Source organism: Lemur catta, chromosome 7 (genome assembly GCF_020740605.2).
Source record: "Lemur catta isolate mLemCat1 chromosome 7, mLemCat1.pri, whole genome shotgun sequence".
In the NCBI taxonomy this organism is placed as follows: Eukaryota; Metazoa; Chordata; class Mammalia; order Primates; family Lemuridae; genus Lemur; species Lemur catta.
In genome coordinates, this window is record NC_059134.1 from 16,963,812 (window position 1) to 16,972,270 (window position 8,459).

General features: G+C 47.1%; 1 pseudogene; it reads left to right on the forward strand.

The window, feature by feature from the left end:
- Positions 1 to 3,258: 3,258 nt before the first annotated feature.
- On the forward strand, positions 3,259 to 4,948 carry LOC123641963 (annotated as a pseudogene).
- Positions 4,949 to 8,459: the final 3,511 nt, after the last annotated feature.

Genomic DNA, 8,459 nt, shown 5'->3' on the forward strand with positions numbered 1-8,459 from the left:
TGAGTGCACAGCAAGGCATGGGCAGCTGGAGGATCACGGCTGGGAGAGGACAATTTGTCTGGCAACTGGCTAGAGCCTATTTTTGGACTGTTAGAGGATAGAGAGCTGCCCCACACCCTCCTACCACATACTGTCCTCTACTGTCATTTCTCTTTCTCGTAGACCCTGCGGGCCCCCAACCCAATCAACCCTTCCATCAGTTGCCTTATACCAATCCCATGCCATCTTCCTTCCATAAAAATCACACTGAAAACCCTGATATTTGGGACACAGAAGAAATGTTAGCAGGTAAAAATGTGCTTCACACAGGGAGGGAGAGGGGGAAGAGGGCCGTGAAGCAGAGCTGAGAATCAGTGAGAAGAATTGGTTTCCATTGTTTGTCAGCTCAAGCCAAACACACATAGATCTCAGGAGGATGCTCACCTGCTCACAGGCTTAGACTTAATCTGTCCTTTCACTGAGGGCATCAGTGACAAATGTGTGGAGGAAGCAGCTTCCTAAGTGACTCGGGGGAGGAAGAAAGGTCCCTGGGCTTAACCAGTGGAGAACTATACACAAATAGATCCAGATGTTGGGGCTGGTGTTAATCATCTTACTCAATTTTTAAAAATTGTAGAAGAAGACAGATGGCAACTCAATGTACAGATGAAGATAAATGGTTTCGAGTGCTAAAAGCCCTAGCTGTTGAAGACCAATATGATTAGCAAACAGGGCTAGGTAGGTCAAGCTGTGGGCAAGACAAAGTGATATACATAGGGAAATGACTCAAATAGTTCTGTATTAAGACTCATGATGGCAATCTTGTATTTTCTTCAGGCTTATTCTCTAAAGATATTTGGTCCAGTGTGAAGCTGTAGCCTCAAGAGCATGAGAAGGAGGATGCAGAAAAAAGGTAATGCCAGTGTGTCCTTGAATTAACACAATGATGCATTAACATACCATGAAGTTCTTACTGTGGGAAAGCAGGCCTATGTCTTTGGGCATGTAATGCCATTTCGTGCCATTCAAAGGGTTTGTTAGGGTCCCATGAGACCTGGGCTCTCTCTGTGGACACCAAAGGAGACGGAAAGTAACTAAATAATCAGTTCAATTGTTGGCTCTTAGTTCACCCTTCACCCTCAAAATTAGAGGTAAGACAGGGAAGAGTCTTTTCCAGTTGTTGATGGCAGGAATGCTCTCTCCCTTATCTCCAGAAGAACAGGAACTTCCGAACCAGAGGCCAAATTCATCCCTTGACTTTTCTTAGATGTTATTTCTTCAGTCACCCAGTCTGCCTTCTATAGGTCAGAGCCTTATTCTAGTTTGTCATTTCAGATCAGCCCTTCCAAAGGAGAAGAATTGTTCTCTTGAGCTGTAAAGAGTAGCTTTTCATTTACCAGCCCTTTCCAAAGGCCTATAAGAGGTGTCCACGCTGAGACCAGGGCTGAAGGAAGCTCCCACAATTTCTTGCCACATCTTTCTAGATACTTACTGCCAGACATTGAGTCTGTGGGATATCCACAGAGCAGTAAGATGCATTCCTTGCTTTAAGTTAAGCTGCTGCCTAGTTAGGAAGTCTAACACAGCATTTCATTACAATGTGGTATATTGTGGGGAGAAAGGTAGGAATGGGGCTGTGGGAGCATAGACCGGGGGCACACAAGCTGGTCTGGAGGTTCTGGAAGGTTTGTTTGTAAGAGATGATGGTTGAATAAAACATACAAGGATTATTTAGAGTCAACTGTGGGTAAGAGTCAAGAGCAAACATTCTGGAAAGAAGTTACTTTAAGACCAAAGAACAAGAGTTGGGCAAAGCACATGTGGGCAACCACAAGCTGTTCAGATCACTAGAGAGTAAAGTGAAAGAGGAAAGAGTGGGAGGGAGGCTGGAGAGGAAGCAGGGACAGGCCATGGGGTACCTGGTGTGCCAAGTTATGAGGACTGTGTTAGTAGATACTGAAGGAGAGAGAAGATTTATAAAATGTTTAGGAGGTTAAGTCTTGGTAACTGATTAGATATGGGAGTGACAGACTGGACTAGACTGGAGGTGACTCGAGGCATTTAGGCTGGGAATTTAGGGACAAAACAGTTTGCATGGGAGCGTGATGAGTTCTCTTAGGACATGACAAATCTGATGGGCCATGGGACAATCCAGGTGGCAATGCCAGCAGGAAGTTGAAAGAGATGTCCGAGGATCCAGAAAGATGTCAGGACCATGGATGTAAGATTTGAGGCCATGAGCCTGTATAGCAGATGGTGCCACGCATCCTAACAGCATTTGATAGCTAGCAATAGCTAATAATATGGGAGCTAATGAGGTGGGGTTTTTTTGTTTTGTTTTTGTTTTGGTTTGGTTTTTCTTAGTGAACTGTGTGAGAAAAACCATGAATTGAGGAAGAAACACCAGGGAACATCACTGTTCATGGGGTGGGTAAAGGAGACTGAGGCAGAGGGTGAGAGATAAAGGCAGGGGAGAACTAGGAAGAAGTGGTGTCAGATTATTCCAAGAAGCAAAGTGGGGTCAAGAGAACCTTTGGAAGGGGGTTGAGCAATCCCGTGAGATCAGGACAGACAAGAGTCCATTGAGTCTGGTGATTGGAGGTCACTGGTGATTGCTGTGGAAACTGAATTCCAGTGGCTTGAGGGGTAAGGCCACTGCTACCAAAAGGGCTATAAAGGGAATGAGAGCACGCAGTAGTGGTAGTTAGAGGGGGATGTACGATTGGGAAACACCTTGTTTTAGGTTGAGAGAGATTTCCGTTTGTTTACAAAGACAGACTCCTTAATGCAAAATATTCTCTCACTATAACTAGAGGACTCTCTCTCCCCATCACATTATTTCTTTCATTATATCTTTGTTTTTTTCTGTTCCTTTTTATTAGTATCTTTTTCTTATTCCTTTTATCACTGTTTCTCTGTTTTTTCCTTTTGCCTCTCTTTTTCTCTCTGTATTGTCTCTTTTTCCTTTAGCTGGTCATGCTGTGCAAATGATGAATATTATTAATATTTGTTTTAGTTACTGAATACACTTTACCTTCTCCATTTACAATGTAAATATCATGGAAACATTTTACATTTCTCTAATTCTAAAATCCCTAACAAGCTGTCAATTAAGTTTTTTATATGTGATTTTTAAATTACTTAAAAAATTAGTGTTTATTAGAAAAAATGGACTACTTCTGTTTTTGTTCCTCAGAATGTTAAACTCAAGTGCCTATTTTAATATGTTTTTTCTTAAAATAGGACCTAGAAGTGTGAGAAGGGGTGAGGAGAGGTAGCATGATGGTGGTGGCGGTGGGTGTGCTGGCCTCGGCTGAGTTCCTGTCGTTAAAAACGACCCCGAGAATCAAAGCGCCACAAGCACAAAGAGCAGCCCTGAGCAGACCTGCCTGTGCAAGTCCAGGTCACCCTGAATCAGGTTGGAGACGGACCTGAGTACAGGGCAGAGTCAAGAGAGGGTCCAGGTATGATGGAGGCAGGACCAACCTTTTGTGTGTTTGTTTTAAAAATCATTTTCTTGCAGGCAGCGGGTGCGTGGCTGCCGGCCGACCTCCGAAGTCCCTGCAGAGCTCCGACCCTCCAGTCTGCGCCGCCCCACCCGCCGCCACGTGCCTGCGCCGCTTGGCGCCCGTCGGGCCTGGCGCTGCTTCTCGCTGCGGCCTCCGTGCTGGGACTCGGGATGACAACCCCGAGAGTCGCGTCTCTGACATGGCTCTGCAGGCCTCCTGCTGGTCGAGTTCTTTGCCCCCTGGTCCGTGGACACTTCAAGAGGCTTGCCACAGAGAACGAAGCTTGCAGCTACCAGATTAAAAGGAATAGCCCCACCAGGAAAGGTTGATGGCACTGCCAACAAAAGCACTTGTCAAAGTTCGGAGTCGGTGGATGTCAGACCCTGAAGATAGAGATGGTGAAGAAGCCGGTGCTATGACAGGCCTGGCACTGCCGGTGGAATTGTCGGCCACCGGAAGAAGCAGGCAGGACCAGCTTCAGCTCCTCTCAGGACTGAGGGAGAATTTAAGAAATTCAGTGGTGATAAACATGCCTGTGTAGGAGGTTTTTTCGAGGATGTATTCAGTGAAGCTCACCCTGAGTTCCTAAAAGCAGCCAGAAACTTGAGGGATAATTACTGATTTGCACACACCAAAGTTCAGTCTCTGGTGACCGAGTATGATGATAACGGAGAGGGTTTCACCTTATTTCATCCTTTGCATCTGATTAACAAGTTTGAGGACAAGACTGTGGCACATCCAGAACAGAAGATGACCAATGGGAGGACTAAAAATTTTATCCAGGAAAACATTTTTGGTGTCTGCCCTCATGTGACAGAAGACAATAACGATTTGATACTGGGCAAGGACTTACTAACTGGCACTATCATGTGGACTATGAAAAGAATACTAAAGGTCCCAACTACTGGAGAAGCAGAGTAATGATGGTGGCAGAGAAATTCCTGGGTGCTGGACACAAACTCAAGGTTGCTGTAGCTAGCCGTGGAACCTTCAGCCGTGAGCTCTCTGATGCGGGCTCGGAAGGCGCTGCTGGAGAGATTCCTGGTGTTGCTATCAGAGCTACTAAAGGAGAGAAGTTTGTGATGCGGGAAGAGTCCCCGCATGATGGCAAGGCTCCTGAGAGGTTCCTGCAGTATTACTCTGATGGCAACTCGAAGAGATACCTGAAGTCTGAGCCTGTCCCAGAGAGCAGTGATGGGCCTATAAAGGTAGTGGTAGCAGAAAATTTTGATGAAATAGTGAATAATGAAAATAAAGATGTGCTGATTGAATTTTATGCCCCTTGGCGTGTTCACTGTAAGAATCTGGAGCCCAAATATAAGGAACTGGGAGAGCAACTCAGCAAAGACCCAAATATTGTCATAGCCCAGATGGATGCCACAGCCAATGATGTGCCTTCTCCATTTGGAGTCAGAGGTTTTCCTACCATCTGCTTCTCTCCAGCCAACAAGAAGTTAAATCCAAAGAAATATGAGGGTGGGTGTGCATTGAGTGATTTTATTAGCTTTCTACAGCAAGAAGCTACAACCCCCCTGTAATTTGAGAAGAAAAACCCAAGAAGAACAAGGCACAGGAGGATCTCTCAAGCAGTGGCCAGACATACCCCTGTGTAAAAGGACTCTTCCACTGGGGATGGCAAAACCGCTGGGGAGGATTGGGACCCATGCGGGATTTTTACCTCTCGGGGCTGAGAGGACACAATGTGTATAATTTGAATCCTGTTAAAATTTTCTCTAAACTGTTTCTTTAGCTGCACTATTTATGGAAATACCAGAACCAGCTTATGTTTGTGGTTTTGGGAAAAATTATTTGTGTTGGGGAAAATGTTGTGAGGGCGGGGGGAATTGAGTTGGGGGGTTATTTTCTAATTCTTTTTTGTACATTTGGAACAGTGACAACAAATAAGCCTGCTTTAAACTGTCTTTTTTCCCATGGGATAAAGAACCAAAGGTTCCACAGACTATCACTGTCTGATGGAAGTATGTGCAGTGATGGAAAAATAAAAATGAAAATCATTTTATTGGCACAAAGAGAAAAATAAAACACACCCATAATCATATCACCCAACCATTGATAATATTTGTTAATATTTTGGTGTAAAAGCCTCTATGCTTTTTGCAAATGTGAGCAGTGTGTGTATTTTATATACAAATGTTTTCCATAGAATGGGAATATCCTGCAGCGTGTGATTTTTGGTGAGGACTCTTCCCTGGGTGGCTCGGAGCCCAAGCCCGGGCATGGCTGCAGGCCTGGCTTCTTCTGAATCTCAACTTCTTCAGGGCAGTTGAGGCAACAGAGCCTTTCCAACTGCTGACCTCCAGCAACCTCTGTGTTATGGACTGAACTGTGTTTCCTTCAAATTCATATGTTGAGGCCCTAACCCCCTCATGTAACTGTATTTGGAGATGGAGCTTTAAGGGAGGTAATTACAGTTAAATGAGGTCATCATGGTAGGTCCCCAATCCAGCAGGACTGGTGTCCTTATAAGAAGAGGAGGAGAGACCAGGACTGACTCTTTCTCCACGGATGCACAGAGGCTATGTGAGGACACAGAGAGAAGGGGCCACCTGCAAACCAGGAAGAGTGGCCTCACCAGAAACAACCCTGCCAACACCTTGGTTTTGGACTTCTAACCCCCAGAACTGTGAGAAAATGAATGTCTGTTATGGCAGCCAAACCAACTAATATCCCCAAGGCTCCCTCCCGGTGACCCCTAGTGGAAGTGGCCGGGACGGTGGGGGACACACACTCCTGCTTGCAGCTGGCACCACCCCCGCCCACAGGGCAGAGCTTCTCTCAGCACCAGCAGCTTGACCCTTGCCCTTGGCAAAAGCAGAGACCATTATGCCACAGGGAGTTTTTCTCTCATTGTCCTCAAGATGTTAGATTTAGTTTCCTCACGTTTTCCGGAAACAAGGGAGAGACATGACTGAAGGGGGAAGATATTTCGCTTCTGAGAGGATTTCAGTCCCATGGAGCAATCTAGTCTCTCCCTAGAATCACCGGGCAGTGTCTTAGCCCACGCAGGCTGCCATAACAAAATCCCATAAACTGGGTGGCTTATATGACAGACATTTATTTTCTTACATCCCTGGAGGCTGGAACTCCAAGATCAAGGTACAGGCTGATTTGGTTCCTTGGTGAGGGCTCTCTTCCTGGCTTGCAGACAGCTGCCTTTTCCCTGTGCCCAAAAATGTCAGAGAGAGAGAGAGAAAGAGAATGAGCACACACACGCTAGAGCTCCTGGTGTTTTATAAAGACAATGATAGGCCCCACCCTTGTGACCTAATCACCTCCCAAAGTCTCTACCTCCAACTACCATCACATTGAGACTTAGATCTTCAACATAGGAATTTTGGGAGGACACAGTTCGGTCCACAGCAGACAGTGACTCTAGGGGAGAGAAATGAGGGGAAAGATGTACAAAAAACTGGGGGTTGGGGGCAGAATTCTCTTGGAGTACTTCTGCTCTTGTCCAAAATATGGCAGGAGAGGCTTGTGTATAGATGTCAGCTGGGAAACTGAATCAAAGCCTGAGTCTTAGGCTCTGGTTTGCTTCTCCATCTAGGACTATTTTTAACCTCCTCCTTCTTGTTATCTGCCCCTGCCCTCCTGCAATCCAGCCCCACCTCACACACAACTTGGAGAGTCCTGTCTGCAGCACAAGGCTGGAAACAGACAGACTCTTCCCATGTTGCCAAGGTGAGGATGCTGCAGGTGGGGTGAGTGTGGTTTGTGGGGAGGGAGCTGGGCTACAGAGGCCTGAGGGCTCAGAACAGAGGGCTCAGAACCCTAACCCTAACCCTAACCCTAACCCTAACCCTAACCCTAACCCTAACCCTAGCAGCTGACAGAGACCCCACCCTGCCTTAGGCTCTTCCATTAGAGCACAGCATCTGCCTGGCTGATCTGAACCTGCTGTGACCGGCACTGCAAGAGGATGCCATTTACAGAGGTGTCATCTGGAAAGTGATGAAGTGCCCCTGGCCTGGGCCATCTGTGTATCCTTCTGTTAGCAGAAGCCTCCCTTTCTACCTTGTGCTTTGGCTGTAGGCTGGGGCAGTGGCTGCTCCGAGTAGAACTGCGAGATGAAAGAGCGTGGGATGAGATGCGGCAGCCCTGGAATGAGGATTGCCCAGCGGGTGAGGCAAGGTGGGGTTTCCCTCAGGGTTTCCCACAGGGTTTCCCTGTGCTGTGAGGGGAAAAGGCATATCAGCATGTTGCGGTGTATTTGCTTATGTTGGGGAGGGTGGCGCTGTTAAGGAGAATGAAAGGATACAGAAGGAGAAGCTGGGGGGAGGGTCACTGTATTCCGTTTTCATCTTCTTCCCAGTCCCAATTTTGCCTGAGACTTATCATGGTGGGGACACAAAGTTAACACTGATAAGACAAGTCAGAATATGGCTCACACACTTTGAGCACTGAAATAGGCCTCATCTTATGTATCTTGGCCAAACCCCAGCAGGCAGGTTGTATTGTTGTCCTCATTTGCCACATGGGGAAATGGGTGCTTCCAGAGAGGTTAAGTAACTTGGCCAAGGTCACCAGCCATGGTGCTGGAGTCAGGATTCGGGCCCAGACTCAACTAGTTACAGAGCTTATGCCCTCATCCACCACATTCCACTCTGGTCTCTGCCTGAACTGCAGGTCTGGTAGGCACTGGAGGGGGCCTGGAAGCTTGGGGATTCTGTTCAAGGGCAGACTGCAAGTCCCCAGCTGGGGGACCTGGGGGAGAAGCTCCTTGAATGGGAGAGTTGTTTCTCATGACCTGTAAGGTTCCTGCCAGCTCTAAAAGCTTGGAGGCCACGATCATCTCTCTACATTACAACCATCAAGGTTCCCTCTGGCCTAGCTCGTGGACATGCCGGCTTTCCCTTTTTGGATAGCTGGAAGCTCCATGGCCTGGCATCTGAAGCCCAGCGTCATCCAGTCCTCCTGGACCATCTCAATGCATCTCTGCCCACAGATGAG